Raw genomic sequence first — 24,723 nt, 5'->3', positions numbered from 1 at the left:
AATAATAATAAAAATAAAAAGAAATAAAATTGTTTTCAACTGAGATTAACTGAGAACAAAAATTACACCTTTACAAAACAGCCCGGAATATTTCTCTTTACTTGCCCTATAAATCATTGAATGTCAGGAGGCAACAGTTAACAGTCTGAAGGAAAGAAGAGGCAGATCTGTCCTCATTATGGAGATAATGAGGACACTGTTCTTTTGGACTCGAAATGCCCATTCAAACACTTTTTGGTTGCACTTTTTCCCAGAGCCCTTATTTACCAGAACAGGTACTAATGTGAATAATTCATGTGTGTGTGTTTGGTTTTGATTGTTTTGTAGACTGGTTGATTATGGGATTTGTTGCTGATTTTCAAACCCATCCAGTCCTCACTGAAGGTGAAAATGTGCCCAGAGGCTGAAGTTGGTGCAGGATATATGTGTTGGTTTCTTCCAGGTCTGGTGCTGCTCAGCAGGCTCTGTTTGAATTGTTGTAGATCCCCATACTGGGTCTCTGGGGCTTCAGCCTGGATCAGTAAACTCAAAAATTATCTTCTTACATTCATTGTAAAGTAGCCATATACTGGCAGTTTGCCCCTTAATATCTTCATTCAGACAGCATCTGATGAACTCGAGATGCTCCCTCCCACCTCCTCTGCAATCCTGAGCTCTCACAGTGTGCACACAGTGCAGGCTTTTATGCCAGAAGATGATAAAGATTTTCAATAGGCTCCTGTCTTAATAGAGCTGCAAGTCCTACACCAGCAGTAGAAGTATAAAGTCCACTGTAAAATTACAATGAAGTCCATTATTTAACCTTAGGATTTCATATACTGCAACCACTTGAGCTTTACCCTTGCAGTCTATGAAGTAATAATAGTAATTTTAGTGAAATTTCAGCCTTGTAAAGCTCTGCTGCATACACAGTCTTCCTCACTGTAATACAAGATTTACAAGGAAATATGTAGCACCTGGAACATTTTAAAACCTGATGTGGATCTTTGAAGGAGCAAAGCACTTCACAGTAGTTAACAGTAGTGGATGGATAATGAAAATGAGTCATGATAGTAATATTTTCCATTAAAGGTGAGAGCAAAGTGATGTCTCATTTTTCTTGTTGCTCAAAAAGACACCTTTTCAATATCTTCTTTCACTTAATTTGATGCCTTTTAATGACAGATTTCCATTGCTCCTGTTTCTGTCCTCTAGACAGAATAACATCTACAGCTTCTTTACTTCAGTCTGCTGGCAGTTAAGCAAGGTGGGTTTCTCAGGGGCTTGCAGGTTCATACATACGTGCAGGCTGCCTGGCATGGGAGTTGTGGCTGATGACACAAGCCAAGTCTCACACTGCTGTGCTCTCCCCTGTTTTCACAGCCCTGAACATCTAATAGAGAAAAGAAAATCCTCATCCTGGCCTACACAGGAGGCAAACCCCAGCTGCCTGGTAACTCCACTGGCCAACCGACATATGCCTTACCTTCTCTTACAGATCAGATATCTGATCAAAGAAGGTCTGTTTTCTTTATTCTGGTTTATACTCTACATTATGATACCTGCAGACCACTTTTAAACTAGCAATGAAAGAAGATAATTTAAGAAAGAATAAATGACTAATGCAAATTTTCACATTTTCCCTGAGGAAAAGGTTTCGTTCCCATGAGGGTTGTTGTTTTGCTTTGTGAAGCGAAGCCTCTGAACTCTGTATTCTGCATTACGCATGTCTGATGCAAAGTAAGAGTAGCTCAGTATGAAGGACATCTTGAAATATTTTGCCTTTTTGAATACAAATGTAAGAATCTGCAGAAACTGTGAATGAACATTTACAACAAACTGTGAGCCTCCTACTGATGCACTCAAATACAAAACAGGAGGCGAGAGAAAGAAGGAAAAGAGATGAATTTGTTTTCCTACCAAACAGCTGTCTTCTTTAACAGAAGAAACTAAAGAGAAAACAGTGTGTGAAGAGGCCAAAAGCTGCATTAATTACAGTATTTTTAGATGCTACAAGCACAATTTTGATAAACACTTTAAACTGTGAAAAAACCGTACTGTCAACGCAATTAAGTCCTTTTTCTTGGTGCAGCGTCATCAATGCATGTGTCTGCTGAGAATACATTGTGGGCTGTACAGTGCAGTTACCCTTTGATTAATGATTCAAGACGATCACTAGGGACCACACAAGCTCCTGGGAAATGCCAGAACAAGCAGCACAATGTCATCATTAATTTCTTCTCTTGACCTACATTAGAAAGAGTGATGATACATTCAGTGTTACGGGGCAAATCTCAGCCATGGTTATACACAAACAGCCCCCATGATAGTAAAAACAATAGGTATTTGGCTTTGGAGAAACATTAGGCATTAAAAGATAAACTGCATGGATCTTCTGGTAGGGTTTATTTATTTAGATCATCTGTAGAATGTGGGAAGGTGTGAAACTAATTATTCTGTTAGCTTTAATATCTGGACCTGCCGTGAAATCCCCATACGAGAAAAAAATTATAATCCCTCTAGGTGGAAAATATGGGACCTCATTTCTTAGCTGGTTAGTATTTCTATTTAGCCAGAGGATGGCATTAGAGCTGGTATCTTATCAGGATAGACCTTAAAGTCATCTCAAAATAATACTTTTGCTAAAGGCACCTGCAAGTACTGACATCAGTCTGTCAGTTGGATTGCTTTTCAGCACTGACATGAAGTCCTCCATTTTGTGCCAATGGGCACTGATCATGTATTTGAATGAAGCTCTCTGAGCTGAGGAAGGCAACACAGCATCTTTGGTTTGCTGTTTTCAGCAGCTAGTATACACTGAAGAGCTCAAAATGTTGCAGCACTTCCCTCAAAATATTTTTTCTATTGTTTGGAAAGCAAATCTGTTTTGGATTCCTGAACTGACTTTCTGTATAGCATTTATCCTTGTCCAAGGTCTCAGATAATATCTTCAAGGTACGTCACTGTTTCACCCAAGGTTAACTGAAAGGCCAGCATTAGCAATGCTGCCAATAGCACTGTTTTTGTAATAAGCTGCAATTTTCTATAGTGAGGGTGAAGCTCGTCTGCACTAGAAACATTTTTTTTCTTATTTCCAGGGAGAAGTATGTGGAGTATATTTCCTGAGTAACCAAAGGACATCTGTGTGCCAGAGTTATTTTCAGCTTTGAATTTTTTTTTATTAAATCAAAGCATCTCCACTACTTTCATTTTTCCCATAGGGAAAGGATACAAGAACAGATATGATAGATTCTAGTCACAATACTTTCTGCTCTTCAAAAACTGTTCAGACACTACAGTGTAAAAATCTGCATGATACAAAATGGAACAAATATAAATGCTTGTATAGGATACTACAGTTAAGGAATAATTCTGATTTCAGTGGGAGTTGTGATTTCATGCAGTTTTACTGGGTTGTTAAACAGGCATGGATGCATCAATGGAAAGTTAATATTTTTACAAAGTAAGTGTAATATAAAAGTTTCTAAGTTAGGCAAAAACTGATCATTAAAATCTCTGCTATGTTGTTTATGAAATGTAGTCCACAGGGTCATATATATTGAAAAGTGACTTCAAAGCTGAGAATTGTCACTAGTTAAATATTTCCTCTAAGCATGATCATAAAAAAGATCTAGAACAAAACAGCACATTCTGTGCCGAAGAAGCCCATAAGGAGCTCCTTCCAGCATTAAAGAACTCAGACAGTAACATAGCAACTCCTTCAAATGTCTACAAAACATAAAATTGACCAAAGCAAGACTTTCATTATTGTGACATTCACAGATAAATTGTGGTTTTATCTTTTAACACATAAGAGAATAAAAATAAGTTTGATAACTTACACCAGATGCTGAAATATCTTCTATGTATTTGTAGATAGCTCACCAGAGGTCATGGGCTTTCTTAGTTTACCTCACTTTCAAATGAGAAATGGTATACTTCCTACATCTTTTCAACAAGAATGGCATATTCCAGTCTCACTGAAATAGTCCCAGACTCATCACTTACCTATTGTCCAATATTAAGCTTTATATGTTTTTCAAAACAAGTTACTCGTAATATAAAATCAATACAAGTGGTCTGTGCCTCTTGATTAATAATGCACGTCTTCTGTAAAGGGGATTTAGTTATTTTTACACGCAAAACTTGTGAAAGTGATTCAACTATAAAAATACATTTTTTATCCTTTTTTCCTTTTTTTATCTCCTTGTCTATTGATCTCTCTTTATATACAGAAGAATCAGTTTTCACTAAAAATTTAACATATTAAGCCCTCAAAATCTGGCTTCCAGAAACCTTCAGGTGCCTGGAACTGCTCTTCCATGCTTGAGCAGGACTGGCCCCTGACTGAGATGGGATTTGTCTTATTCAAATACTAGTTTATTGGGCCAAGCACCAGGACAGCAGTATCCTATTTCTATTCCCCTCTCTTTGTAAGCCCTATCAGCTAAAAAGCTCTGTCTTCAACTACCTAATCAACTTCTGGATTAAACTTCAAAGTCTCAGTAGGAAGAGCATAAGACCTCGCCAGGCACCCAGATAAAATGGCAGTACTGGCTGCTATGTCTTGAGAGATTAGAGACAGACGGGGAAGAAAATACAAGAATAGAAGGAGCCTTCAGTTATCTTTAAGGAGGCTGGAAAATTTCACACAGGCACATAACAGAAATCAAATTTTTGTGAGGCCGCTAATGAACGCTTCTTGATGCAAAGGTGAAGACATACTATGAAGCTGGACATCTCTCTTGGCTTTTACCTCTCTATCACATGTAGCTTGGCGCAAAACAGCACATTTGAATGTAGCTAACATTTGTGGCTGCAGACATAAGCAGAGTCACTATCTCTAATGGCACAATAAAGGCCAAAAAGATGCGCTTCAATTTTTCTCAATTTAAGAGGTAGGAATGTCCAAAGACAGTTAAGTCGTACAGACAGTATGAAGATTATTGAGGGACCTCTACTCTGCAGCACTTTCACAGCACATTTTCACAATTGCATTTAAAAAAAAAAAAAAAAAAAAAAGGTGGAAACATCAACAAGACGGAACAGTAGGTAAGGTATGTTATTAGAAGCAGGAAGGCATCCCTCAGAAGACTGAAGCTGTGGCACACTAAATGTGAAGACAAACCTGAGAGGGACCAGAACAGAGGTTGAAGAGCAAATGGGGAAAGGAATCAAAACTAAATACAAAACCTCTCTTGAAACATACTGCAAGCAAGAAGCTTGGCAAAAACTGCAAGATCAACTTGTGACCAAAGAATACGAGAAAAACCTGAGGGATAGAGAGATTAAGATTGCAAAGAAGAAAATTCTTTATACTACTTTTCACTGGAAAAGAAACCAGGCCAATTTCCATACTGAAATCCTTTTTTGGAAGACTCATGAAAAGAGAACTCTGACTTCCATATCGCATTTTACAGCTACTTAAAAGTGTCTAATTAACTGTACAAGCTTTCTGGCATTTAATGAGCAGTTCTATATGTCAGGAATAAAATGAGGTTACTAGCAGTAATGCACCTCTCCCTACAAGCTCCTGCAACAATTGAATATGGTAAACATGAGCTGTTTTACAAGATCATTCTAGGGGACATAGAAAACACAATAGTCTGATACAAGTATGAGGACTGTAGGTCACATTAGTAGAAGCTATAAGAACAAATGCAATGATCAGATACCCACACACATATAATCTGGCAAGAGTCAATGTTACTTTTGTGAAGCGAGATTGTGCTTCTTTGGAGGCATCAATACATACATGAATACAACTATTTTTACATAAAATCTGCTTAGTATTCAAGAAGGCTTTCCCTTACTAAAACAAAAAACAAACAACAACAACAACAACAAAAAACTAGGCAGCAAGAGGGTTAAATAAATGGTTAAAAAAGAGGAATTAGGTAATGGATACTGGAACAAACTTTCTGTAGAGGAAGGTCACCCCTTGGTAATACTTTGGGGTTCTTAACTGCATTTTCAGTTTCCCAGTTCAAGAATGCCTTGGGTTTGAGGTGGTACTGATACTGATTAACTCAGATCAATTGGGCCTTACAAAACTGAGAAGCGCTTTCTAAGACTGGATGACTAGGTAATTAAATGTAACACAGATAAATATGAAGCTGTGCACACAGGAAAAATCCATCATAACTTCCTATAGAAAAATATTGTAGATTCTGAGCTGATTATCAGTGTGTCACACAAGCATTGTTGATTATGACTGTTACTTTCATAGTACGGCTATCTCAATGCTCAGTAATAATCATAAAATAAATGGTTAGCTGTTTATGGGGAGAGAACAGAAAATCAAACAAAGAACAAGCTGGAAGATTGTGAGCATGTGGCTCCCCCATGTAGCTCTTATCCCCTTATCTCAAAAAAGTTACTTTAGAGAACTGAAACAGATTCGGGAAAAAATTGTGAGCAAAATCAATGGCAAGAACAACTTCTATAGAAGAAATCATGAATGCCATGGAAAAATGAAGCAGACAGAGTGCTTGCCGCCTCTTTTAATACAAAAACAAGTTATCAGATGAATCCAGGAGCTTATTCACAAAGAAACAAGGTAGTTCTCTGTGCAATGGGAAGCATACAAAAGGAGCTTGAGGATAGGAAGTGTTTTGAATACTAACATTATAAGTATGCTCAAGGAAGGAATATAGGAATACTCAGAAGAAGCACCCATTGGGGGTTAGTAAATACACAAAAATTACATCAGACTCTGGAAGTCAACTGAGTGGAAAACATTTGGAAGCTAGTAAAGTACAGGAAAGTACTCAGGGGAAGTTTAGTCCCTGTTTATATTCTCCCCAAGCAGATAACTATAGCCACTGATGAAAACAAAATACCAGATTGGATAATCCCTAAGAACTGATACGTTAATGAGGAAATTCAATAATGTAACTTTCAGACAGCTAGAGATAGACAAGACAGATCTCAGATTCTGAGGCCATAAAGAACTCTAACATGGCTATTTCAAGGAAAGAAAGGATTTCCCCAAGTAAATGCATTAACTCTGACATTAGTTCTGTCCATAAAAATAGACATCTGGGTACAAACAGTGAGTAATATAATTCTTTTGAAAATGTTACTCTGAAGAGCCTGCATAAACGTCTAGAAAGAAGATATTTTAACATACTGAGAACAAGAAAAAAAAAAAACAAAACACCACAAAACATTAAATAAAATCATCCCTTTAACAGGACATCATTTCTAGCCCATCAAGTTGTTCTTGCACATGGGAACAAGCCCTACAAATAAAGAATTATTTTTTCTTAATATATTCACTGAACTTCCAACTCACAACAGAAGTCAAGGAGAAAAGGAAGTACATCTCATGAAGAATGACATAACATTGATTTGTCAAAAGACAAGATGAATATTTGCCCAGCACCCTGATTAGAGTGTATTTTATTACTGTCCTAAGCTTAGAAGGGGCTCTCAGAAACCCACATGAAACCTGGTATGCCAGCCAGGGCAGGGATTCTACAATGATTCTGAAGTTTTACTTTTCCCAAGGGAAATAGAAATCCTGCTTGCATTCAGTAATTATATTTCTGATACAAGTTATGCTTAATAGAAAAGGTAATGAGATATTTATAAGTAGCATGATACATTACACTATAAAACTGATGAGTAATCTGTACATCATGATCTAAGAGAGTAAAGAATTAATCGATCATAAAGCCTCTGAACTTTTATTTTTAGATGAGCTGAAAAAATTAATTTCATAAGAAGCCTAAAGTTGCATTCTACAATAAAGTGTGATTGCTGCATATGGTTTGAAAACAATCTAATATGGAGATTTAAGAACCCATTGTTTTTATTAAAAAATGCAGGTGAATAACGCAGTTAGTGGTGGTGTTGTTCCACCAGAAAAAAAATGAAAAAAGATAACAGCAAAAATAAAAAAGGGTATGTTTCGGAGATTTTGGCAGGGAAAGGAACAACCCAAAAACTGGAAGAGATACAGCTTAGGGTAGGCAACAGTTCATTATGAATTATACAGGCTACAGGATTATTTTTCACAAGTGGCTTTCAATTGCTTATGAGGAACGTTTCAAGGAATAGATGGACAACTGGGCAGTTATATGGTAACTCCACAGTTACAATATAACAGCTAGAAAATCGGCACAAATCTTTGGATCTGAGAGCTCATTTTCCTTTGGGTTTCTCCAGAATTTCTGCAAGCTTCTTGCCTGGAACTGGCTACAGTTCAGTCTTAGACAAGATGTACTGACTATTTTCAGAACCCTGTTAAGCTCAGAAATATTCACATCAGATAGTTACTCCACACCAATGTAATGCCTTCTTTAAACAAACCTGGAGTTTGACAGCTAAAAATACCTTGGGATCTTTTCAGCAAGAGCCATTATATTGAAGAGCTTATTCTGAAATTAGTTGATTTCAATAGGTTTGGATTGTTCTGTAATCCTCAAACACTATGAGTAATATCACTGATGGAGGAATTCATTCTCTCAGGTAAGAATGAGAGTCACTTTGCTGAGAAAGAAAATGGACAATGAAAAAGCACGCCAGTTTCCTGACTTAGAAACCTTTTCTCTTACCTAAGAGTGAATTATAAAATAATATGATGAAGAGTAAAGCTTTTCTTGGAAGTAAAAAGAGCACGCACTGAAAAACCAAAACAGCAAATTTCAGCATCTTTCTGACCTTTTTATCCTATATTCCCTCAATTTGCTTTATTGCAATATTGCAATAAATAAATAATTTCTTTATTTTAATCTCAACCAACTTGTTTACTTGCATGTTTCTGTGCAGTTCAGCAACTATTAGAAACTTACTGCTCAGTCCCAGCCTGTCCTCAGCCTATCCTACTTATCCACTGTATTATTCAATTTTATTTATTTTTTTCCTGTTAACTCCCATCTTCTCTAATTTGCCTTTTACATTTTCATTGTAAAAATATCAATACCTTTTTACAAAATAATACTACAGGATACTTAATAGCGTGTCTCATCTTTTTATAGTTAGTAGTTTAGAACTGACAATGCAAGAATGACGAAAGTTGTCATTACAGTTATTTTCTTAGTAGGCTTGGAGTTCCTCAAAATTACCTTCACCTCCAATTCTTTGTTGGCAAAGGGTTGATTCCTTCCCTCAATAAGGTCAAAAGCTTTCCTTCTTTCTTATGATTGTATCTTATTGGACCTCTCTCACTGACATTATCAACAGATTTGATAGATGCTTTCTAGTACATTTCTAGAGCAGAAAACATAGCCTATGAAATGCAATTGGTATTACTAGGGGCAAAGCAAAAGAAACAATGTCAAAAACAAAACTTCAGTTTCAACCAGCATAATTTTCTCATCTTTCTGCTGACCTTTTCTAAAGCAGGATAAAGATTACTTTAAATGAGACATATAAAATGAGAAACCATAGCTAGTTGTCCTAGTAGCTTCCTCTAGGGAAAACCTCTATTTGAAAGAAGTGAGTCATTAGTTTCTATGCTTTCAAAATGGTGAAATGTTTGCACTGTAATTCCCTAAGCACAGTACTCTATTTGCCTTATGTAGCAGTGAGGAGAAATCAACAACAACAGTCATCTTTTGCTTTGGGATTGGATTGCTCTCCAAGATTGTTGCTCTCTCTGAAAATGGTGGTCACGTTCCATGGAGAGAACATGGAAATTAAACAGGCTAACAAACTCAAGATGGTTTTTTTGTTTTGTTTTGTTTTTTTGTGTTTTTTTTTTTTTAAGATCAGCTAATTCTGCCCTTCATGTAAGAACAAAATACAGCTACAGTCATTCCTAAAGCTGGAGATTTTGCTCAAGCCATCATGCTTGCACCTAGGCACACTGTCAAATACTGTGTTCCCTATGACAATCAGTTCTGACAGGAGCAAGAAAATGATAGATTTAACTTCACACAGTAAGAGTGGAAGTCAAGGAGCACAGTGAAGCACAGGAAACCTGAGTTTATCCCTGCGCTGCAAATAGTTCCAGCCTTCACTGAAGACAGCAGAATGGAGCCCACATTTAGCAGACTTCTGTGAGGTTCAGTAAAGAGCAACTTAGTGAACAGAAATAAGAGAAACCAAGTGTATGGGAACATACACACATAAATATGCAAAAAAGTATCTTATAGTGAGTTTTAAGAAAAAAAAGAGGAAAAATCCTTGTCTCCCCTCTCACATACAGTTTTTAAGTGTTCTATAATTTTATGACTTGAATTCTAACTATTTGAATCCAAACCATCTGTTTTTCATATCCGTACAATGCTCAGATGTAAAACTCTCAACAACATTAGTGACACAGTGGATTTGTTCAGAGGAGTATTCCAAGCTTGAAATGCAGCTGTCAAAGAAGTCAGAGAAAATGTAGGTATCTCCTCTTTCAACTTTCCTTCCAAGTTATGTTTCCTTCCAGTTAAGAAGTTCCACTGTTCCCCTCCATTTACATGTGGCTTATCAGAAACATTCACCACTAAATACTGCTATGTAATTATTCTGCCTGCCCCAGTAGTAGATTCTGTCGGTTTTCAACCCAACCTACATCTACCACTTTGAGTGTGGCAGCATTCAAGCCCTCAGCAGATTAGGGACTTCAAGTACAACAGGAATGTTGACTGCCCACAACGACCTATTAAACTAGTCATTTTGGTAATCCCATGTGAACATCACACTTTCCAAGAATCCAGGTTCTTCGTTAATACTTTTGCCTAAGCACTCAGGACTTCAGTGAATTAGTGTTCAGATCAGACTGTTCCTCTCATTTTTTTCCCACTGAACCTTTCTCATAGACCACAGTTTTCCTTGCTTTGAAGAAACTTCTTTCATGCCGTGAATAGAGAATACCCAAGTAAGCTTCCTAATGTGTTTTTAGCAATGCTTGCACTTAGGTTAAATGTGAGAATGGGATGCCTTGGCAAAACAGCTCCACATACCAAGCCCCAGTGTGAAGTTTTCCACCATAAATGTTCTGATTGAAAATGAAAGCATCTTCCCCCCCCATGAAGTTTTTATATGTGGATGAATTCTCAGTATGGACTAATATGTGTTTTCAGAGACTTTGTTGAAAGGCCTTCAAATAGGGCAAACACTACTTGTAGATTTTGATGTTGTCTGCATAATTACAGTTTTAATATATTTTCAAATGAACACAAAGCATTTCAGTAGGAAGAATTTCATGGATGCAAACCACCATCTCCTGAATACAAACCTCAATTTACTTAGAGCACCTATGAAGTTTCTCATATGCCCACCATGCAAAGTGGCACACCTCTTTGTGATTTCTACAGTTTTGCAAGAATTCTACAAACAGATTTAAGATACAATGTACTATATAGAAGATTTCAAATGTAGACATCTATAAAGGGGAAGAAACCTTCAAAGTAATTACCTTATCAATTAATATGAAAATCTCTGTTTCACCATCAGTTGTGCTAGTTGAGATTAACCGGTTAGCATAGATATGAGATAGCAGATCATATAACGTGATGTATTATAATACTCTACCTGCTCCTTCTGCCTGCCTTCATTAGTACAGCAGCTTCTTTACATATAGAAGTATTTGTGGAAAAAATCTTCCTTAATTCATCAGCTACACCCATCAGTAATTGTGTACTGACTATAAAGTAACATTCTAGTGTTTCATCTGACCTCTCACTTTCCCATCACGATGCAGTCTTGCTATCATGCAAGTTTTTAGAGAGCCCAGGGGAAAGCTCAGGACAGACTTGTCTGAAACTGCTTAAAGAATAAATAATCTTTTCTTTCAAAACTGCCTACTAAATTTTCTAAACATAAAGCAGTATTATCTGTGGACATGCTATTGTTCATCTTGATTTCTGCATATGAGTTCTATACAGCTACCTCCTAAACTATTCTCCTAAGACATATTTGCCATCTTGAAGAAAAACCCTGGTTAGAAACAAGTCAGTTATTGTTAGTGAAACAGAATGGACACAGTGTTGTTAGGTTAGGACTAGAAACATGGAGAGAGAAAATGCCAGGCAAATATCTTTTTACTCACATCACATTCCTGAGTCCAAGAAATAAAGTCAGAGTTCAGTTCTTATCAGCTTTCCTCATTCCCTGCCAGAGCTGTGAGAGCAATCACACAGCATTGCCACAGTGTCAGTGCCCTGTCACCAGGGGCTTCACTGCTGCAGAACGGAGCCCTTGTCTGTCTAGGGATAATATCTAGAACAGGCTCTGCAAAGCACAAATGAAGGGCTAATAATCTCTGCCCTAGAGAGCATGCCATCTGACAGTCTGTGCAGCACTGAAATTCATAAGCTAGACTCTTTTGTCCATGCCAAAACCCTGAAATAGCCATACAACTGAATAGTCTGTAGCTTCCACCTATTAAAAAAAAAATAAAATAAAATAAAATCAGGGCTTTCAGTGAAAATCTTCATTTGAAAGGCAGTAGGACGGGAGGAGCACAGGAAAACATAAAAGTTTAAATTGTCTTTTTTTTGGAAGACACTCTTTAACTTGTGTAATGCAGTAGCATGATGATATACTCAATTTATCCCACCAAGGATCCATGAAATTGGCAGCATAGTATCTAATTTTCCTTATTCTTTTACTTCTCTAGTCCCACAGACTTCCAAATGGTGAATGAGCTGCAGAGGAAATATTCAAATACAATTTTGTAAAATACTTCAGTATAATTCCTCTGAAATGGATTATTATTATTATTATTACTTGTAGTTTTTCTTATGATGTTTGCATCAACCTCTTATCTAGAAAATAAAGGAAATCACATAAATAAATGTCCTAATGCTTGAAGGAACATGTATCTTTATTACAGCATTTGGGTATTTTGGTTACAAAGAGCAGTAACTGCCTCTAAAAACATTAGTCCAAGCGGACACCATAACTACAGCTTTTAAAATGGTACACACTAATTCTCCAAGCATTCGTTCTGCTTGCTCTCTTCCCATCCTCCCTTTGTTCAGGAGGTTCATTGAATCACAGCTTTTTTGCCTGCCTGAGCTTCACCCACACGTTATCAGGAATGAATCACATCCCTGTAGCTTCCCCTCTACCCCCAACCACAGTCTCCAAACAGAAGCAGAAGCCCACAAAGCAGCTCCCAGTTCTAGTCACGCAAGTAATTTTCCCACCCCAGTGGATGTGGGTGACCACCTGTAGCATTTACAGAGCTCATATGCTGGCTGGTTACCACAAAGTATCTCACTCCATACTCCCTCTCCTCACCTGTGAAATGCCCCTACTACTACCCATTCCTCCAGGAACACAGCTCAAAATCAAAGTTTCTAACCCAGGTTATGGTGCCATCACCCAGATGCAGTCAACTCTCTCCTTATTTCTCTCATCTGAGAATATCACTCTAACATGCAAGGTCATCTTTTTCACAAGGCAACATACTTCCATGAACTGCAACAAATGGGTGACTACAGTAGCTACAGTACCCACTGGCATCTACGCTAACATGTAGACTGTTGAAATAGGAATGGGTCTGCAGAGCAAAGCAGCTGCAGCTAGAAGCCTGGAATCACCAAAATGTTGATGTAGATGCAGCCCTGGTTACACTAAACTGCAAATGATCTCTCAGTTCATCACTCACAGTGAGAGAGAAACATTAAGCATCTTTGATTCACTAGGTTTATTTGTAGAAACGTAATGAAACTCTGCTTATCCTTCTGTATTATGTTGCAGCAATAATGGTAACACCACACAAACACTGAATGGATTTCAGAATTATGCACCTGGTCTAGAGGGAGGTGTATCTGCCTATAGCAGGGGGGTTGGAAATAGATGATCTTACAGGTACCTTCCAACCCAAACAGTCAGTGATTCTATGATCATGGCCAGTGAAGTACTAGGGCAGTGGAGTAACATTATGATTTTCTCCAACTTTCATTGCAGTATATCAGAGAAAACATTCTTCCAGTACTTATCTTATATAAAGGTAGCTCAACTTAGCAAAAGCTTACATATCCATTACTTTGTTAGGGTGGTGACTGGGTTAGAATCACACAGTAGGCTTTTTGAGATCTCATTGCCTGTCAGTTGTTCATGGATTAATATTTTATTTCTAAATTTGCTAAATAAATTCTTTTTATTAAGTTCAGCTTAAAATACATTCAGAATATTCACTTGTCTTTTTAAATCACATCCATTTATATACAAAGCAAATAGCTGAAAAAGAGTTCTAATTAAGGTATGCATGGTGACTGGCACCCGATGAAAGGAAAAGCCAGTTGCTGTGACTAGCACGCCCTTCCAGATTCAACATACATTGCTTATGCTGGATTTGTGACCAATCTGCAATGATAAACACATGATCCACACAAACCACTTATATAAAACTTATATAAAACTAACATAACAAACATGAAATAAGAACATGCAGTTTACTAGAGGCCAAAGTCAGAATATTAAACAGAAAGCTATCCTATAAATTCTACATTTCTGTGCAAGCAAACATGTACCAGTCATTAATGGCACTTTCATTTCCATACATGACAGTTGTCTCACAATTAAGAGAATGATGTTGAAAAAGCTGTGCTTTGCCGTTTCAGATCTAAGATGAGTCACATTCAGCTAAGAATCGAAGATCTGCAGAATACATACAGATTTAAACTATTCATAATCATGTAACTTTTGTTTCGAATCAACATATGTACTTCCCTTGAACATGATAAAAAGAAAAAGGAACACTAAGCAACCAAGACTCTGAGGCAGGCAGACAGCCGTAAGCCTCTCTAAACAGGATCTTTCAATGTAATTAGACAGACAACTACGAACAAATTAAAAATCCTACCCCTTAAAAACAATCAAACATTCTATAAGCATTCCTAATTGCTACAAAAATAAATAAATAAATAATCAAAGTCTTTTGTCATGCTCTATTCTCATTTAAATTATCTTCTGCTAATGCCTTTTATATTAAGCAGAAATATTCTGCCTGAAACATCTCTCATTAACTGAACATTCTCCAAAATCTTAGCAAGAGCTATGGGGCTCTGAATGCTTCATATTAGCCTCTGCAGAGGTTCCCTTGACATGCAGAAGGACCTTCTGGCAAAGGTACAGAAGCTTCTTCAGTCCAACTCAGGCCTGAATGCAGAAAAGAACAACAGGTGTGCTTAAGCTTGTGCAGCATAAAAGTGTATTTCCACCTCTGAAGAGTGACTGGTATGCGTTGCTAAGCCTTCCATTTCATGTCTGCCAGAACTGAGGTGTGCTACACGATCAATCATAACAAAGGCAGGGAAGAAAATAATATAATAAAACCACTTTACTATGTATAATGAGTGGTTTACTCATACAGTTATGGAAAACATTTTAAAACAGGTAGGATTAAGCATCCCAGGAATCTGCTGAGGTACATTATTTATCAATATGATCTGTGCAAGGATTTGGCGCCTCTTTCTGCAAATAACTCTCCCTATATATAGCACTTCACTAGGCACTAATTGGCAGCACTGCAGGTAATCATATATTTTCCCTTGCCGTCAAAAGTCATACATTGAAAAATAGCGTACTTGGGTTGACATTTTATCTTTAAAAAAAAACATATATCCTTAAGGAAAGGCTAAAGCAATAACAGCTAACAGTTGAAACCTGGCACATGCTTTTGCAAAAGCAAAGCAGAAAATTTACCTGTAACTTAATTACCTTTGTCTGTCAAATTAGCAATAAATTGTCACTCATTTGAGGTGCTGTTCCAGCCCCCAAAAGTAAAGCATAATATCGCCTGATATCCATTTGCAGTTCAAACGTACTGCCATCCAAAGGTGGTGAACAGCACTTGTGTCATAACATACAGCAGATAACCATGCTTATAGCATGAAGGAAATAAATTTGAACTTCTCAAGAAGCTCATCCTAATGAACATTAAGGGAAAAGATGCTGTGCAATAGTAAAAGCCCTCTGCTGAGGAATCTTTCTCCAGCTGACCTGTGAGATGTTGCTTCCATAAAGGCTGGTAAGAAAAAAGCTATCTCATGATTAGGTGTTTCAGGAAGCAATGTTTCCCATAACACCAACATCCAGAACTATTGCATTGCTTTGGTGTTTTATTTCCTTTCCAATAGCTTAAGAACTTGATTCTCAGAATTTAAAAATCAGTCTTGTTTCTTCACAAATGTCCAAAATCTAAGAGAACAGATGAGACGGGATGTAAGAAACTACATCATTTTCAGTTAATTCTTTCTGAAGCACATTTTCTAAAATGACTCCACAGTGCAGCCAGTCTTGCAACACCAGAGAGACTTTCTCTGATGACAAATCCACAACAATCAAAGTACCAAAGAGCACCTCTGCTTAAAATCCTCCTACTTGACTGAAGCAGATGCCTTTTTGACTCTAATACTATTTTGCTTACCAGCCATAAGCAAGGACAGAGGCAGGTACAGAGGAGATACAGCAGATTGCTTTCCCAGCTGGTATTTAAGCAAAGATTGAGCAAGCTCCTGACCTCTCTCACAGTACATGCAACACAGTGGCAACTTAACATTAACAGTTTTACAAAATTTTCCATCTTTTTCCACTTTTTCTTACTCTCCGTCCAGAATCCCATATGTCCATAATAGGATGAGGAATTTGCAGAATGGTGGTACCTTAATTTTTGAATAATTTTTGCTCCCTTTTTAATTCAGACAATAGCACAAATGTGTGCTATCCTCAGCTCTGCCCAAAAGTACTTGAAAAGCCTAGTCAGCCCTCTGTCCCTTCTCCAGAAGACAAAATATTTGATCACACAAGTTAAGCACAGTGCAGTTCTATGCCTGTCGACTGCTGCTATGATTTAAAATTTCTTTACTTTGCAATGTTTGTAGCAAAACGTTCCCTTCAAGCATTAGCCATCTGGCAAGGTTTGCTTATCAAATTTTTTCGTATCCCTCAAGGGAGAGCTGTGGGCAGATCTAAGGCAATAACAAATATACCAGATTAGGTACTTGGTCTTTTAAGATTATATTTAACAGAAAGCAGGGAATAGAGGAATATTCAAAGTGATACATTAAATTCTCTTCAAAATTGCTCTGTATTGTGGTAGCACTTTTTTTTTTTTTTTTTTTTTTTTTTAACACAAAGAACAGTCTGTGCTTTCATAGCACTTACGTAAATTTAGGTTGGAAACACTAACCAGAAAGGAGCCATACAGCCACGCTAGGTGTAATTATCACTCTAATATTCAGATCCCCCCAAAATATCTTGAATTGTTTATCACATCATAGTCAGTTATAAAAACCTGACACCTGAGAATAAGCTGCTGGCTTAGGGAATATTTGTATGACTAACCAACCATGTGCTTGAATTAAGGTTTCAGAACCAAGCCAATAGTTGGTAATTTATTCTATATCACAGATTCTCATATTTGCAAAACAATGTTACAATTTTTTTTCTTCACTCTTCAGAAGAAACCAGTTTTATCTGAAGAAAATAATGTCAAGCTCAAGGAAAGAAAAAGCAACCCAGTTCTTGATTAATGTTTTTCTTGTTAATAAGGTTACTAATTCAAGCTTTCTCTGCCCTTTCTCCTCTCCGCTTTATGTGTCTACATAAGAAACTTCTGTCAGAACAATAATAAAAAGAATCATGAAATACTATTCTATGGAATGTATCCAGTAAAAAAAATAAATCATACAGGAATTATCTCAAAGAAATTGAAGAGCACGGGCTCCCGCTAGCATGCAAAATACTTAGTTTTGGCTGAAACCAAAGGAGGGCACCACCAGTTTAGAGAAACATTTTCCTCTCTTCTCTGCTTCTGCTAATCCAGTACTTGTTAATATTGATATTCAAATTCTGGAGAGAACACACATTACAGATTAAGATATCCCAGTACTTAATGTCCTAGTTTTAAAATCCTGTTTTGAACTAACAAATCAGTACTTTACCTGACATTCTGTAAAAATAAAATATAGCTTTATTTCTATATAATCCATCACAGAATCACTCACATTGCAGGGGTCCTCAGAAGGTACCCAGTCTAAAATCTTGCTCACTGCAGAGTCAGCTCTGAGATGTGACTGAGCTACTCAGGTCCTTTCCCTGTTACATCATAACAAACTCCCAGGATGGAGGCTGAACTGCCTCCCTGGACAACCTGTCCCACTGCCTAATTTTCCTGCTGCTGAGAAAGTTTTGGTTTAGAAATGCTTGGAACCTCCCATTTTTCAGTCTATGATCACTGTCACTTTTTCCTGCATTGTTCACATCAGAGTCTGGCTCTATCTTCTTAATCTCACATTTTCCATGTTTTGCCCTCTACTATTAATGTAGAAGTAGCAACTCTCTTTTCCCTTATCCCTCCCTGTATGGACCATGTGGTTGCTTTTTTGTCCTCTCAAGCCATCTCTGCCCAAGCATTACAAGCATCTCTTCACATAATCTGACTCCAGCACTAAGAACAGAGGCTTGGTACAATTTGCTGGTGAAAACTAATGCAAAAAAGGCATTGAGTCCTACCAGTGCCTGCTGTTATAAATGACCCACCATATTTACCCATGGATTCCTATTTTCCAGCACCATCCCTACATGTCTGGGCAGTGTTTCCATATTCCTCCTTTGCAACTTGCCCTTGCCTTCATGTGTACATCCTTTTTGTGCCAGGTCATTCGTGAGTTCTCCAATTTAATCAAGCTGGCCTCCTTTCTTTCTTCCCTGAGTATCACAATGAAGAATGCTTTCCTCAAGTAACTTTACATGCTGTTCTTAAAGACCTGTCAGCAGTGTTGAGCTACTTTGACCTTCTGAGTTGCCTCCCCTGGCAACATTACTCTGCAGAAGCAAGACCACTTTCCTGAAGATCAAGATCTGTGTTTGGCTAAATGCCTTTTTCACTCCTCTTTAATTCTAAACTCCAGTATTTCACAGACCTAACAGTATTGCTTAGATTAATCATCACATCCCTAATCAATTATTTCTTGCTTAGCATAGCATACCCAGGAGACGGTTATCCTTGGCTGGCCAGTGTAGCACCTGTGTTACAAAGAGAGAAGAGATATCTCACATCTGTTCAAAATCTCTTGGGTTGCTTGCATCCCATCTTTTTGCCATTCTAGTTGTCCATCTTATGATAGGAACATTTCCACGCCATTGCCATCCTTACTTCTTCAAAGGGAAAAGACTTTCACACTATTTTACGTAAATCTTTTCAAACTGTCTATATGAATAGTATTCTTTTGTCTTTACAGGGGTTAAGCTGCTGGCTGCTCATCTCTGAATGAGACAATTCAATTGAACTGCTAGATCTCATCTTTAAGCCTGTAAGAACACAGAAAAGCAGGATAACAATTATTTCAAGACAATTAGTTTGCAGGAAGAAGGAAAGGTGGTTCTGTATTCCACTAAGCCAATTTGGTAACAAAGTTTCCAATGTCTCAAATAGCTTTTCATATTTTTTCCCATTTAAATTTGACATTATACAATCCTACACACAAGACTCAGACAGGAAGAAGTCAGGCAGCAGGAAAACATTTTCAAACCCTAGAGGATTTGAGGTTTGCATTTAGGATTGCTGTTGCCTTGTGAGATTCCATGTACCAACTTAATAATCTTTGATATAACTTTTTACTTTTTTTTCCCCCTATATGTACCTCAAAACATTAATAAAGGACTGGGTAATTGTTTAAATCATTTTAAGCAATCACATTTCAAGTTAACACTTTTTCTTATATGCCTATACTCTAAATGCAAAGCTTATTTTAAGTAACATAAATTTAATCTGACCGCTCTTAGAACAAAGGTTGCTTGTTATTTTGTGTATACCAATCTTCAGGACAGTCAATAAGCAAGTGTTTAGCACAAGACACACATGGAAAGGTTTGCTTCTCAGTTGTTAATGAGGCAAAGGAAATTCATGCAAAGAAACAATGTAGGCAACACCAGTTGGGAAAGGGACAAAAGGCAATGTACAGAGAATAATCCTCTACCATCCTGCTTCAACCTTGACTAAACAGTAGACAAGCTGAAAAAACCTTAATATTAAAAGGTGACATTACTCAAGAAACAGATTCTAGCCTCAGAGATCAAATACAACTGTAATAGGGTTACTGGAGTTTAATACTGCATAATATTTGGAAGCATGAGCATACATGAATGTCAGAAAAACTTTGAAGATCTGAGGATATCTCTTAGCACCTTGGAGAATAAATGCAGTCAATTTTTATATCACCAAAACTGCATGCAGAAGAGCTGATCAGAGAAAGTGTTAATTCCAAACAAGACACACATTAGTTCAAATTCATTTTTGATAGTGAAATTATCAAGGAATTGGAGTAGGTATGGTACATATTTTTTCCACACTTTATCAATGCTCTGATCAACAAAATTTTTACCAAATGCCTTTTAAATACCTGCCTGAATGTCAGGTCAGATGAATCAGTCACATCTGAGTCGCTCCTTTGACAAAAGTTATTTTTTCTTTTAGACAATAAGAAACCTTCTCAGAGGTGACTCACATACCTGATCATAGTTAAGTTTCTATAATGTGGACGTTACTCATTCCAGAACAATGTGTAGCTTGTGTAGCTTACTAAGAAACAAGCACAGCACTCCATCTTGCAGACACCATCTACCCAGTCCACTTGAGTCAAGCACTGTCACAGCAGTTATTATAAAACTACCTGGACAGTGAACTATTACCTTAATGCCAGAGCAAGTCTTGATTTAGCCTTACAAAGGCATGCAGACCTTAGAAATGAGCACAGGCCCTAATCATTGGTACTGAAAAATGGCTTGCTTTTCTTATTTAAATGGGAGTGAGAAATACATAGGCTGCACACACAAAGACAAGTAATATAGGAGTGACTTCATTTGTGCATTCCCATCTGCCACAACATTAAATAATTCCTGGCTGTTAAGCATTTATTATCATTAGCTTGTGTTGAGAGCTCGATCCATATACTAAGTGCTATGAGAATAATTGTAGGTTTCGATAGGTTGGAGCTAATATTGAGCCAATAAATTTAGTGCTTTGTTTACTAACAGCAATGAGGAAGCGCCTAATGAAAGACCGATTCAAAATAGGCAAAACCCTAAGTTACCTGATGAAAGAAATATAAGGCATGTTATAATAAATGTGTCTCAGAATAAATTTTTAACATCATTGTCTGTTCATTTCCAGTGGGTACAGAAGGGTCACAGAGCAGTTGTAACCTCCCTGCTCTGCTCCCCAGTGACAGTGCTGTGCAAGTCACACATGAGTTGCTGATGGAAGAACATGTGGTACTGCCTCTCAGCCATCCTGCATTCTTAGACACTGAGGCAGGGATGTGATTTAAAGCAGAGGTGCTGTAAATCCAAGCTCCCAGATACGCTTTGCTAACTTTTCTCATCTAGCCCTCAGTTCTCAAGGTCAGTGACTATTCTATCTCCTCTTAAGTCCTATTCTTCCCCTACCTATATTTCAAAATTTCATCTTATTTCATCTAAATTTTCCATCTATCTACATGATCTTCCCATTAAATGTTTGCACTATACATGAGAATGCTTTATAAATTCAAATCTCAGCTGGCCTTCACCTGCTCAGAATGCAATAAAGACGAGAACAAATGGAGTAATCCTACTTGAAAATAGCATAATCCCTATGTTTTAAAAACAAAGAAAAACATTTTCAAAATAAACTGACTATTACTTTGATACTGAATTGCTTTCAAACAAACTTTCTTTGTTTTGACGTAGCTTGGACAACCTACAAGTTCCCAGATTCTTCTCAGATTCTGAAAACCTTAAGAACAAAACTAACACAAGCCTCAAAGTCAGAAGTGCTAGAAACTGCAGTTATGTCTAGTATAACTCAGTAATAAAATAAAAGCTGTGGTTCAGCCTGGTTGTAGATTTGCATGAGAAAATAAACCAAAATTTACATTTTCCAGTCACTAATTTATTCACATGTGCAGTTTCACTAATGATAGCTAAGAGCAGAGAAGTTCATTAATGATGTATTGTCTCAAGATTCTTCCTCTTCCTGAAAAATTATGGCACCACAGAATTCATCTTGTCACAGAGGGCCATAAGTCAATGAAGTACCTACTTAGTACCACAGTTAAAAAATATTAAAAACAAAACTATTTTATACCTATTCAAGTGCCTCATAATTCGAATTGAAATCACCAAGCTGCCCTGCTGCTGAACTTCCTTTGGTCAGAAGTTATAAACTACTGATGTGTCTGTTTTATGTGTGAAGCTGAGGCAAATTTTCTTTTGTTAGAATTGTATAACTAGTTTTCTTTAATAATAATAATAATAATAATAATAAACTGATAAATGAAAGTTTTATAATATTTTATCTCTTGCTGAAGACAAATAGCAGCATTTCAATCATTCTAAATCAACTACTGTGCCCTAATGAAACAAAAGATTTCTCTTAGTCATCTTCATGGCATTTAAAACAAATTTTCAGAATTATTAGAAAGGAGTAAATCATCAGAAGGTTCTTATTCAATTTCCCTGCTACTGACAAGATAGTGAGAAGAGGCAGACAGGAATTCTTATTTACTTTCCTACATAACCTTCATGATCATTACAGAAATAATTTAACCAATACACATCCAACAAATACATTTCTAGCAAAAATAAGAAGTGTGTGTTTTACGAGATTATATTTTCTGAGATATTTGGATTGAATTTGATAAGTACACCGCCATTCTAAATATCAGATCAATAAAACATTCTGCCAGTCTGTCATAAAAGTTTATAGCAAGGTATAAACTATACTCTTTTTTCCCTATGGAGAATCTCTATTATTACAACTTTTTATTGTTTTTTCTGAAACAAACAAACAAACAAACACAAACTTTTAATGCATGATTATTTAATAAATCCAAACAAACAAAAATATACTCTCCCCAACTAGCTCTACCTTGAAAACATTACTTGGCAAGAAAAATTCAGCCCTTCCTTTGCCTTACGGCAAGCTGAGATATGATATTACATCCCTCCAAGGCTCCTTCACAGCTGAATCTTCTGTTGGAAACATGACGTGCCACCATGGTGCCATAAGCCACCATGAATTAGAACTCAGTCTCTGAAGGTGCATCAATTAACCAAAACCCGTTCAATCTTTTTTAAAGAAAAAGTCCCCTAGGCTTGTGTGAACAAGTCTACCCTCAAATTAATAAGCAAGCTCATGAGATTCCATAGTCCCATTAGCCTGCCTATTCCAGAAGCAGCCACTCACTGTTCCTTCTGAGGAGTGTAGGGTGACAGAGACCACTAGTAAGATTTAGCAAGCAAGGATGGTGCATCCAGGGTTTAAATTTGTGCTTGCACCTCACCAGGGTTCTCATCCTGCTCAACATGCTAACAAGCTCAGACTCAGACTCAGCTAGGCGTTTGAAGTATCTTTTCAATAGAGGATTAATAGAGATTAAAAGCTGTATCATCATCCAAATACATGCCAGAATAACAAACATTTATCTTCTATTTTTGACTTTGAAAATCTATTGTGAGAGTCATGTAACACCTGATAGAGTGCAATCAACCCTCTTTCTCTACCTGCCTTTCTTACAAAAAAAAAGAAAAAAAAGAAATAGTCTTTGATTTCTATCCTTGCAGTTTCTATAGAAAGCTGAAATAACTGAATTAAAATAACTCTATTTTAAAAATAGAGTTTGATTTCCTTCTCCCCCCCCCACCCCCCCCAAAAAAAACAACAAAAAAAAAAATCATTCAACAGCCTTAGTTGGCTCAATTTTCTATTTTTTCTATTGCTGTGATTACTAAAGCATGAAGTCTACAAAGTCTAATACTATGAAAGAAACTGTGAGGATAAAAAAATCTTAAGCCTTCAGTCTTAGGAAGGTTCTAATGTTCTTTCTCCTTTTTTCTTCATGTAATATTTTTCAAATTTGATTTGGTTTTAAAGGAGTTAATCAGCTCTCACTCTATGACAAGGAAAAGTTATCTTTTTGCTTTTTTTTTTTTTTCCTGGTATAAGTAACACTGAGTGGCTATAAATTTGTGTAAACTTTATGCTGAACATGTTAGATGAAATTCATCAGACAAAATCTTTTACCTTATATAATGTTCATCTATGATGAAGGAAAAAAAATAAATAAATAAAAGATGTGACACAAATACCAAATTAGCACACAGAACATTGAATATGCAGTGTTGGAAATGAAGAAAACAGCAGTCAAAGAGAAAGAAAAAGAATAAAATTGTTCAGTGCAATTATAGGTGCACAGTAGGTTAAAACATTAGTTTTCAGCAATTCCGAAGGAAAGAGGTACTCCCAAGCGGAATTACTGGATATCACTTTATGTCTCATCCTAACAAAGAGAATCATGCTTTTCCAAATCCAAACACCCATAGGCTCACAAGAAGAAAGGACTGCATTTGTATTTTTATTTTGTCATCGTTATTGCCAGTTCCTTTTGCATATTGCTGCATCCGCTGCCTTTTAAAATATTAAATACCCTGCAAGAATTGTTGACAAAGGCTGCGATTTGAAAGAAAGAGCACTAAGGTGAGCCCACCATGACAGCAATTTATTGCTGCAGCTTGAATTCACCTCACAAGGTTGGCAATTTAAAGATCATGTTCACTTAAGGAAGTCAGCAGCCCAGAATTATGGCATTAACCTTTATAAAACATATATGTAAACAAGGATTTTACTTTCTACTCACTAAATGTCAGTAGGTTATAATTCATTCTGACCATCACCAAATTTGCACTTTTATTATCAATAAGTTTCGTGGTTATAATATTTGCTTTTTTGTCCGAGATTTGAGAGCCTTTTCAGATGTATGAATACAACACACCAGTCAAGCACACATTGTTCTCTCTGCTCTCAAAAAG

At 36.8% G+C, this 24,723-nt stretch overlaps 1 protein-coding gene and 1 long non-coding RNA gene across 7 annotated transcripts in view; one reads left to right on the top strand and one right to left on the bottom strand.

Moving 5' to 3' along the window:
* The window catches only part of LOC107307973 (uncharacterized), a 28,502-nt gene extending 4,446 nt beyond the window's left edge, over positions 1–24,056 (top strand). The window contains exons 2-3 of one of the 2 annotated variants that reach the window (XR_001552581.3): positions 1,363–1,499; positions 3,078–24,056. This is a non-coding gene — a long non-coding RNA (uncharacterized LOC107307973). Of the gene's footprint in view, positions 1–1,362 lie in introns of both variants that reach the window. The other variant, XR_014948173.1, reaches the window with a different exon arrangement.
* Positions 1–24,723, bottom strand: part of FGF14 (fibroblast growth factor 14) — a 358,569-nt gene that overhangs the window by 223,001 nt on the left and 110,845 nt on the right. The window lies entirely within an intron of this gene.

The sequence above is a fragment of the Coturnix japonica genome, chromosome 1 (genome assembly GCF_054131305.1).
Source record: "Coturnix japonica strain WE chromosome 1, WE-NBRP24, whole genome shotgun sequence".
NCBI classification, from domain to species: domain Eukaryota; kingdom Metazoa; phylum Chordata; class Aves; order Galliformes; family Phasianidae; genus Coturnix; species Coturnix japonica.
Note: the sequence above shows the minus strand (reverse complement) of the source record. Positions and strands in the feature narration are given on the sequence as shown.